Source organism: Scyliorhinus torazame, chromosome 2 (assembly GCF_047496885.1).
Source record: "Scyliorhinus torazame isolate Kashiwa2021f chromosome 2, sScyTor2.1, whole genome shotgun sequence".
In the NCBI taxonomy this organism is placed as follows: Eukaryota; Metazoa; Chordata; class Chondrichthyes; order Carcharhiniformes; family Scyliorhinidae; genus Scyliorhinus; species Scyliorhinus torazame.
In genome coordinates this window covers 142,332,402-142,343,239 of record NC_092708.1, presented here as the reverse complement: position 1 = coordinate 142,343,239, position 10,838 = coordinate 142,332,402, and the positions used below count along the sequence as shown (strand labels likewise).

Genomic DNA, 10,838 nt, shown 5'->3' with positions numbered 1-10,838 from the left:
AGAATAAAGTCCCTTATGATTACTGTATAACTATTATTACATACACCTTTAATTTCCTGATGTATACCCTGCTCAACCCCAGAACTACGTTAGGGAGCCTACAATCTACTCCCACCAGGGATTTCTGCTCCTTTCTATTTCCAGCTTCCACCCAAACTGATTCTACATTTTGATTTTCTGAGTTAAGATGCTTTCTCTTTATTCCCTTGATCTCATCCTTCATCATCAGGTCTAACTTTCCTCCTTTTCTATTTTGTTATCTCTTCTAAAAGTTGAGTAACCTGTCCTTGCGATTTTGCACTCATCCATACACACAGCAAGACCTCAAAGCATCAGGTAGAGGGAAGGGTGAGGCTTACAGCACCCCAGCTGGAGTTCCCTTACCTGTCCAACTTGCAGTCATACTCTCCTTTCCGTGAAGACCAACCAAACATGCATCACTACCTCGATTAAGGTCTGTGATTGCTTCCTAGGTCAAAGTGCCCAGGTAACTCTCCCCATCAATAATGTCCCATAAGTCTGTACCTCGGACTCCAGCTCAACAACTCTGAACTGAAGTTCCTTGAGCTGTAGATACTTACCACAGGGATGTTTGTCCAAGATGGCAATGCCCTTCATGAATTCTCACATGCTGCAGTCGAGTGGGCAGCACAGTAGCACAGTGGTTAAGCACTGTTGCTTCACAGCGCCAGTGTCCCAGGTTTGATTCCCAGCTTGGGTCAATGTCTGTACAGAGTCTGCACGTTCTCCCTGTTTCTGCGTGGGTTTCCTCCGGGTGCTCCGGTTTCCTCCCACAAGTCGTGAAAGACGTGCTGTTAGGTGAATTGGACATGCTGAATTCTCTCTCTGTATACCCAAACAGGCGCCGGAATGTGGCGACTAGGGGCTTTTCTCAGTAACTTCATTGCAGTGTTAATGTAAGCCTACTTATGGCAATAAAGATTATTATTAATTAAGGACACAGCACCTGCACACATTTCCCTCCCTATGCAACTTTCTTCTATTTATTTAACTCCTACAGCAAGGAGCCCATTCAAAATGGGGCCAATGGAAACATTTCAAATGCAACCAAAATGGTGATCCATCATTCAAATGGCGTGAAGAGCATCCAATCAGCAAGACCAGCTGCTAAGAGGGAATGGAAAGAGAGCACAGCCATTGAAGCCAACGATGTGCTACCACCTCTACCAGCCGTCAACCCATGTCCTCACTGTGAGAGAGTTTGTGAGGCTAAGATAGGGCTCTATCATAAACCATCCACAAACCTACAACCGATGCTGTCTCTTCCACCACTTCACACTCATGGACTGCTCTTTCTCCTCTGTTATTTTACATCCTTACTGCCTCATTCCTTTCCTTGCTTCTGTATTTGCATTAAATCTGTTATAACTCTAACATTTTATAGCTCTAATGAAAGGTCACCAACCACTCTGCTTCTCTCTCTGAAAATGCTGTCTGACCTGCTGAGCATTTCCAACATTTTCTATTTTTAGTTCCGCCTAGATAGATTCAGTTTACTTCCTATGTGGGTGTATTAGTTGTCAGTGCAGTGTCTCAAGAATATTTTCAGATGTCCTTATTGTCAATGGGCCTCTTTGACAGTTGCTTCCTGTGTTATAGTTGGATTGTGCCTAGATATCATGGATGATTAGGTCGCATGTTATTTATTTCATAATCTCAAGCAAAGCGCCCACAACTTGATCCATCAGAGAACTCTGAAAGGAACTTAGAAAAGTTCTTGAGATGGAGGCCTCCAGCATTGTGTGACAGTAATATTAGTTTTCTTTTCTCAGCTGAATACAAGAATATAACTGATAAATCATATTGCTTAGTTATTACTATGTTGTGAAAGTTACACTCAAAGAAATCATTTATTTTTGAGGTAATGATTACCTTGCTGCTGACAAATGGCAGACTTCTAACTACATGACCTTTAAGAGGTTGTTCTGAGACCAACCAGAGGTTGTTTCTGTGGAAATAAAAAGTACAAATCTACTTATCAACCTATATTGGATTATGAAAAATGGGGCAGATGCAGTAATACTAGAATGCAGTTTACCCCTGGCATTCCAGACTGAGAATTTCATACCAGTTCGCAACATATTTCAGACGTGAATGGCTGATTCCACCAAAAAAAACACCTAAAAAATGGACAAAACCAATGCGGGAAGAGCAATGTTGAAGACATTTTGGAAAATTCACATTAAGGTAAACATCGTTCCCTTCACTGGATAGTTTATCTGGGTAAAACAATTTTTATTGTTGTTCAAAATGTTCAAACTGATAGTGCCAGCAATTCTAGAAGTGGTAGGAAAAGTGAATGGTTCCTTCATGATTACAATAAATATGCACCATTTCCATCACTGTTTCACCATTTGAAAAATGAAAATCACTTATTGTCACAAGTAGGCTTCAATGAAGTTACTGTGAAAAGCCCCTAGTCGCCACACTCCTGTTCGGGGAGGCTGTTACGGGAATTGAACCGTGCTGCTGGGCCTGGCTTAGTCTGCTTTCAAAGCCAGCGATTTAGCCCTGTGCTAAACAGCCCCATTTGAACTAGATTTCCACGACGAACATGAGGTAGATGTAAAATATCTTCAGGATTCTCTGGAGTAAAATCCGAAAATAAAATCACAGTAAATAGTTTAAGCTTTTTAAAGTGTGCATGGTGTATCAGCATCAAATATCCGAGGCTCAGGTATAGCGCCAGTGGAGACAAAGCAAAATTCTTTCTCCCCATTCCCTAAAATACATATCCTGATTCAACACCAGAAATGGATCCTCACTATTTTGGTGTAAAACCCACATTTCTCACACCAGCCATGTGACGTTCGATTACCAACATTGGACCAACCTAACTGTTTTAATTGGCAGTCACTCACTAACGGGTATGATTGACCACCTAAGAAACTCCGTATTACTGGTCGTGAGTTCTGTCGGTTCTTGCATGGTTGATGAGCCCGATCCTAGAGCCACATCATCGACTGCACACTTGGCAGGTGTTTCCAGGAGATGGGATCAGTCCTTGGACTCTAGCTCGCTGGTATCTCTTTCTCAGGCTCCATTTCCGGGCCTCCTCTTGCCGCCAGGTGTCCTTGAAGAATTGAGTCCCTTCAATCAGGAGGTTCCTCCAAGTTTTTGAATAAAAATAAATTAGATCTGAGCAAAGAGTGATTTGATAACAATGGAATGTTTTAGTTCGATGTTTATTTTTGGTCCATTATCTTTTTAGGATCTATTTCCAAACAATATTAGTCAGGGTCCTGTTTTTTTTTACACTTTGAGGTATTATAAAGGACATTAATGTAAAGATCAGGCAGCACTCCACAGTTGCACTGTTGAACCCACTTTGGGTGAAAGGTAAAACGGACACTATCAGCTGGACCACCTGTTAAAAACCTCTCCTGATTTCCATGTACATTAGAATCGTTGAACAAAAGAGCTTGAGGGGAGTAGAAATGAATGAAGTTGCGGGCCTCAGCTAAGCTCACAGCTAGTGATCTTGACATATTTTATAGATTTAACAAGAGCGAGGCAAACAGTGAACAATGAAAATATCAAGCACTGAGTTCTTTACTTTAACTCTGATACTAGTGATAAGGTCAACAAGATCTAACTATGGTAACTATACATAACTCCACTGACCATCTAAACTAGTCTGCTGTTGCTTTGATCACAGTGCACCCAAGAGAGAGAGAGTGCCCCAATGTGGCTGCCTTTTATATGCCTGTTGGTCCGGTCCTCTAGTGATCATGTGGTGCTACTGATGACACATTGCCCCTTGTGTACATGCACACATAGAGATCACTACATCCCCCTTTTTTTCATGTTACATATTTTCTGTATGTTGTAAAGAAAATTGAACAAACATAATGGATGCAGTTTGTAAAGGCATTACATAAAATCAATGAGTTAGTCCGTCAAATGTTAATACATTTAGTCTCTTAAGGTTTCTTTTGCTTGCGTGAAACAGGTAGACACATGATGTTATGTACAAGTTGTGATGATCTTGAGGATTATACAAAGCCAATTAATATATATGAGTCCAATCTTAATTAAAAAAACATTTTTGTGAGTCCATATTTTATGAGTTTGTTCGGTCGAGTTGCTTTCTTCTTCTGTTGTTGAAGTGGTGATGTTGTTATTTCTTTGTGACCGCCGTCAATGTTCCTGTATTTAAGTAACCAAGAAGTCATCAATGAGGTGTTTGAATGGTCGAATCACTTTGTTGTCTGATTTATGCTTTTTTTTCTATGCTTGTGGTATTGATTCGGTGTTACATCTTTGTTGTCTGACCTGGATGTTTTCCTGTGTTTGTGGTATTGATTCTGTTTGTCATCTTTGTTGTCTGACCTGGACCTTTTCTTGTGTTTGTGGTATTGATTATGCATGTCATCTTTGTTGTCTGACCTGGACCTTTTCTTGTGTTTGTGGTATTGATTCTGCATGTCATCTTTGTTGTCTGACCTGGACCTTTTCTTGTGTTTGTGGTATTGATTCTGCATGTCATCTTTCTTGACAGCTGGTTTGCTTGTTTGTTGTGGAGCAAATGTGAATTTGTGAGATTTGTTGCCATGCCATGTCATGTTTGTACTCTTGCTATTGTTTTGCAGTGTGCTGTGACATTGTCCTTCATGTGCAGAGTTGTACCATGTTGTACAGGTCGTTGTTTCATTGTTGTCGTTTCTGTCTTGGTCGTTTTCATTATGCTTGTTGTTTCTGTTTTTGTTGTTTTCGCTGTTGTTCTTGTTGTTTCTCTCGTCGTGCTCATTGTTTCTGTTTTTGTTATGCTTCTTGTTGTGTTTGTTGTTGTTCTTGTAGTTTTTGTTGTTGTGCTTGTAGTTTTTGATGTTGCTGTCATTGTTCTTATTTCTGCAGCGCTTCGCGTTGTTGTTGTTGCTCTTGTTGCGCTGCATGTTGTTTTTGTTGTTGCTGTTGCGCTTAATGAGTGTTCCGTTTGGATGATGTGAGTCATTGTCACAGTTATTGGTGTCAGTGTCCTTTGTGGTATCTGTTACATTGAGCGTTTCTTCTTGAGAATTGTGAGAATGATCTGATGTTGCATTGATGTTGGTGACATCAGTTATTTGTGGTGGATTTGATTCCCCTGCTTTGCTTCCTTGGTACTCCTCTTCTAGAGTCATTTCTGGTTCACTTGAATCATCTGTGATCTCTTTGTGCTCCTCTTCTGGAGTTATTTTCTTCAAGATTTCTATTAACGTGGTCTCTCTGGACTCTTGGTGCTCCTCATCTTGAGTCAAAATCTTCAGGATTTCTATTGACATGGTCTCTCTGGACTCTTGGTGCTTCTCTTCTGGAGTCAAAATCTTCAGGATTTCTATTGACATGGTCTCGCTGGACTCTTGGTGCTCCTCTTTTGGAGTTAAAAATCTTCATGATTTCATTTGACGTGGTCTCTCTGGACTCATGAGTAGCTGTCCTCTGATTATTGAGTGCTTCTGTGCAGACGAGCTGAGATATGTCTGTCTCGCTGTGATCCTGCACATCCTGTATGGGAATCGTGATTTCTTCGTCACTTGTCTCACACACAGTGGGTAGATATTCAGTGTCTTCTTGTTGGTTAAATAAGCTGGGTAGACTTTCATAGTCTTCTTCATGCATGGCGTTCGCTATGGAGTGTTTGCTTGCTTCCATTTTTGAGTCTGTCACTGAGCTGTCTGTGGAGGCTTGCGTCACTCTCTTTGTGGAGGCTTGCATCACTATCTTTGTGGAGGCTTGTGTCGCTCTCTTTGTGGAGTCTTTCATCACTCGCTCTGTGGAGTCCTTCACCTCTCGCTGTGTGGAGTCCTTCATCGCTCTCTCTGTGGAGTCCTTCATCGCTCTCTCTATGGAGTCCTTCATCGCTCTCTCTGTGGAGTCTGTCATCACTCTCTCTGTGGAGTCTGTCATCGCTCTCTCTGTGGAGTCTGTCATCGCTCTCTCTGTGGAGTCTGTCATCGCTCTCTCTGTGGAGTCTGTCATCGCTCTCTTTGTGGAGTCGTGCAGTGTTCTCGCTGTAGAGTCGATCTGTGCTCTCTAAACAGAGTCATTTTGTGCTCTCTGTGTGGCGTCATCTTCATCTTGGGTATTGCTGTCATCCAATGTATCGACGATCTGCCATGGCACCATGGTATTGGATTCATCTACCATGAGCAGAGTAGTGTTGAGCTTTTCAACCTTATTGCTGATGCTGTGATCAGCATATCTGAATACGTCAGCCATGTCTGAGCAGTATTGTGTGTATTGTTCGATAGACAAATCATCCCTTTTTGTTTTGGAGTTGTTATCGTTCTCTTCAAGTTCAATGAACAAATCATCTTCTTTGTTTTCGGATTTTTCATTGTGCTCTTCATTTTGGGTGGTGCAGACTGCTTGTTCCAGGGTTTTGTGAAAGTTATTATCAACTGCTGGTGTAAGTTCGGGCATTGTTCTGTCTTTTGAGGCAAGAAAATTGTGTTTGGCAACTTTAAATTTCTTTTTGTTCATTTTCGTGCATTTCCCTTTTAAGTGGGCATGGTCCGGGTCCTCTTAACGTCCTGGCGCTCGTGACGTCATGCGTAGGACTCGAATGCGCATGCGCAATTCGAATTTCCTTTACTGTGCACTCTTTGCACAACTGCGCATGTGCGGCTCCTTTCTCAAGATGGCTGCCACTTAGAACTTCCGTCTTCTTCTGTTTCAACCCTGCCTCTGCCTCGTGGTAATTTTTTGCGCTGTTTTTCCCAATTTTGTTTTCGAGAGACTGATTCTGTGTTTGTAGAGACTCAAAGTATTGATTTTGTTTTTGTTCATGAGCAAGGCATTTTTGTATAGCAGTTTCTAGAGTTAGATGCTTATTTTGTGTTAGTTCTTCCCTCAAATTTTTATCAGATAGTCCAGAAATGAATTGATTCATTATCACAGTGTGTCTGAAATCAGCATAATCACAGCCTTGTGGTATTAACATGAGATTTGTAATAAAATCAGTGATGGGCCCTCCGTTTCTCTGGCATTTATGACAATTGTTAAATCTTTCCAGCATCTCACCAGACTGATTCTTACAGTGTTCATCAAATTTTTGAGTATTACTTCTATTTTGATATTGTCTTCACCTTCTAAATAATTAAAGCAATTATAGATTTCTCTACCTTCATGCTCTCCTATTGAGAGTAGTAGTGCGATTTTTGTTGCGTTAGAGACCGTGCTTAAACCATTAGCTGCGATAAATATTTGGAATATCTGTTCAAATCTTTTCCAGTCATAACTTAAATTACCGGTTGTTTCCAGCTGCCCTAGAGGTCCAATGAGTCCCATAGTTAGTCGTCGAGGATCCATTTGCTGCAAAGTCTTCCACAGTCGAATGTCCAGTCTTCTCTTTTTCTTCTCTTTTTGTCTAACCTAATCTAACTAGTTCTGTTAAAGCCACTCGACTGGTACCATATTTTGTTAACCTGTGTGGTAGGTAACATGTGCTGCTCAATCCTTGGTTAATGATGAAGTATTCTGAATCCCGATGAAGAAGATTCAAACTCTTCCAGTAGTAACAAAAGGCTTATTGAGTAACTACAACAATATTTACATGAGTTCTTTACTTTAACTCTGATACTAGTGATAAGGCCAACAAGATCTAACTATGGTAACTATACATAACTCCACTGGCCATCTAAACTAGTCTGCTGTTGCTTTGATCACAGTGCACCCAAGAGAGACAGAGAGACCCAATGTGGCTGCCTTTTATACCCCTGTTGGTCTGGCCCTCTAGTGATCATGTGGTGCTACTGATGACACATTAATCTCTTGTGTACATGCACACATAGAGATCACTACATATAACACAATGTAAGACTGTTTCAAGGGATTTCTTTGAGGTTGCATTTTTTCCTCACCTCTTTTTTAGATTTGGGAAAACAGAATGTCAGCACAGCCACTGTCTTTCAGCAAGCTAGCACTTCACAACATCCAGCATCACTGTCGCTACCTTTGTAAGCACCAACCCAGGATTATGGGCAGTGAGCATGTGGTGATAGCAGGAGTGAATTCCTAGTCCATGAGGAAGGAGCAGCACATGGTGGAGACAGCGGATGACAGGCACAGTTTACCAGAGGGTGAGCACCATTTTTTCCCGAGGCCGCATTCCTGAGGGATTCTGTCCTCACAGAGCATGAGTAAGCGAGCATGATCATTTTTGCGATGGTGGTGGCATACTCGTTAAGGTTGGTCATTGAGTTCTTGAAAATGGACCAGTCCACTGACTCCAAGCAGTCACATAGGAACTCTTCTGTGGCCTCGGCCAGCATTGCACGACCTTCTTAACCAGATTCTCCTTCCAAAATTTCTGCTTGTATGCTGGGAGAAGGAGCACCATCTTCTGGTCCTATTTTCTGAAGCGCGATCGGGGGATGGATCAGTAGGCACCCCTGATTTTTGTGTCACAGTTGTTGAGAATGTTGGCACCCCTGGTTCCCCCCACACAGACATGGGGAGAACATGCAAACTTCACACAGACAATAACCCAAGGCCAGAATCGAACCCAGGTTTCTGGCGCGATGAAGCAGCTTGCTAATCATTATGGGAGAGGCTGAGGTGCTGTTAAATATTTGAACCATAACCTTAATACACTGTGCATGCACTCATTGGTATTTTTACAGTGGACATTATGGTGATGTGAAAGGAACCTGCAGTGGTGAAGCAATATGCTTTCATTAACATATTTAAATCAGGTTTCCACAATACAATTGGGAGACCTAGTTGAAATTCATTGCTGCTATTATGTCTTCTGGTTCTCAGAGTTCAAAATAATAACACTTTTAGATGTAAAATGATGGAACTTCCTCTAGTGTATTTCTTACAGCTCTCCACATGGCTACTGGATTGATACACTGTTGTTCAGCACCTGACTGCAGTGTAGCAGTAAATGTGGCACCCCGGGTGTATATTCTCTAGTTCCTAGCTTTTTATGAATAATATGACAATGTAACATCCATCTTTCTTCAAAAAATGCTTCCATATTAATATAACTGTTCCAATCTCAAAACGAAAGATGGTAAACAGTTGACTTTATCATGAAGGGAACTGCTTTAGAGTCTGTTATAGTTTGTTTTCTTTTCTCACTAAACATTATTCACATTATCACTTCGGTGGTCAAATATTGTGCACCTTCTGAGCTAACGTAACTTGGCCTTTGGCTTGGCAATACGATTCTGCAGCTGGTTTGTCTTCCAATAACTCTACGTGCCTGCCATGTCGGCGATATGGTGTACGGGCCGGAGAGTGGAGCTGAGTCCACAAAGATCAGCCATGATCTCATTAAATGGCGGAGCAGGCTCGAGGGGCCAGATGGCCTACTCCTGTTCCTAATTCTTATGTTCTTATGTCTTCCACTAGTTTTTCAGCTTTCTTTTGTGCTTGCTCTGCTTGGCATCTTTTATTTTATATTTTCTTTTTTAAACTATCAGCATTTCTCTCAGGAACTTGTATCAACTAAAGGATGTGTAAAATGTTGTTAACAGTGAAGGTTCCTCGTCAGGCTTTATATTCCATCTGGCATCAAGTTTGCTGAAAGGTTTTGATCCTGCCAGTGGAGGGGCGATCTTTTCCCGTTTTGAAATAGGATAGTCATTCCTCTTTATTGCTGCTAAACAGCTGGCTTGTAATACATAACAATGCCAGTAGCGTGGGTTCAAATCCCGCACCGGCCTCCCCGATCAGGGACCAGAATGTGGCGACTAGGGGCTTTTCACAATAACTTCATTGAAGCGTATTTGTGACAATAAGCGACTATTATTATTATTTTCTCTCTGACCACGATGGAATTTACCCAGTCTACCAGTTCTGCTACTCTGGAGATCACCTCCTTTCTTTCCATCTCTTCAAGCCCTCCTTCAAGCATTCCTTTTAGGTTTGTTTGTGCTTCACGTGGGGGATGAATAACTAGTTTATTTTTTGTGGAATTCTCCCATTCTGGGACTAATTCCCGTGGTGGGGGTGGGAATATGGAGTGTTTCCTCCTGCAGAGGCCGGCTGGAAAACCTGCCAAATCCTCCGGCACTGACCTAATTAATTATGCACCTGGGTGTTATGTATTGCAATCTGTGGCGGGACAGGTCTGATGGTGCATGGTCTGCCATCCTATTCAGTTGCCATATTGAAAAAGCATCCAACATCATCGACTCACTATTGAAGAAAGAAGATGAACTGCCTAAAAATGAACTTAGATCTCCGGGAGCACTCTGAGGCCGGAAGATGGGCCTGCTGAGAAAGAAGATGGATCTCCAGGAACATTCTGAGGCTGGAAGGTGGGTCCCCTCCAGAACACCTAATCTGGAATGCCCACCTAAAAAGCTCCCCCTACCCTTTGCTGTGATGTTCCGAGATCTAGGGCTGCATGCGGCCTCCATCCTGAATTCTGGAGGCAGCCACAATCATTGTTCAGTTGAGTCCTGACATCTGCACAGCGTGTTTTCCCACGGGCATGGTGGAGAATGTGATGTGGGTGGTCAGACTTCATTTTCATCCCTTAAGTGGGATGGAAATTAATTTCTTGCCGGCCTTCGGCAAGTTTCCCAATCTGCCATGGCGGGCAGCAGCAGAAGGTCCTGCTGGAAATCCACACTGGCGTTAAACCAAATTTTGGACCTCCTGCTGAATTCTCCCTTGCCGTTCGTCACTGAACCTGCCAATGGGGCTTGGGAGTATTCCGCCCCTTTTTGGATCAATAGTGATGTGACATTGATTTAATACTCAAAATCTTCCAAGTATCCAACTGTCCCATCAAAATACTCTGGGTACATTTGTACTGGATCTTCCTTGTTTCTGGATCAAAGGGTGCTTTTCAGTGGGTGTGCTACCTTCACCCTTCA

General features: G+C 42.2%; 1 long non-coding RNA gene across 1 annotated transcript in view; it reads left to right on the top strand.

Moving 5' to 3' along the window:
* The first annotated feature begins 2,042 nt into the window (after positions 1-2,042).
* LOC140407804 (uncharacterized) overlaps positions 2,043-10,838 on the top strand; it is a 345,853-nt gene continuing 337,057 nt past the window's right edge. Inside the window, exon 1 of the long non-coding RNA XR_011939812.1 lies at positions 2,043-2,208. This is a non-coding gene — a long non-coding RNA (uncharacterized lncRNA). The remainder of the gene's footprint in view (positions 2,209-10,838) is intronic.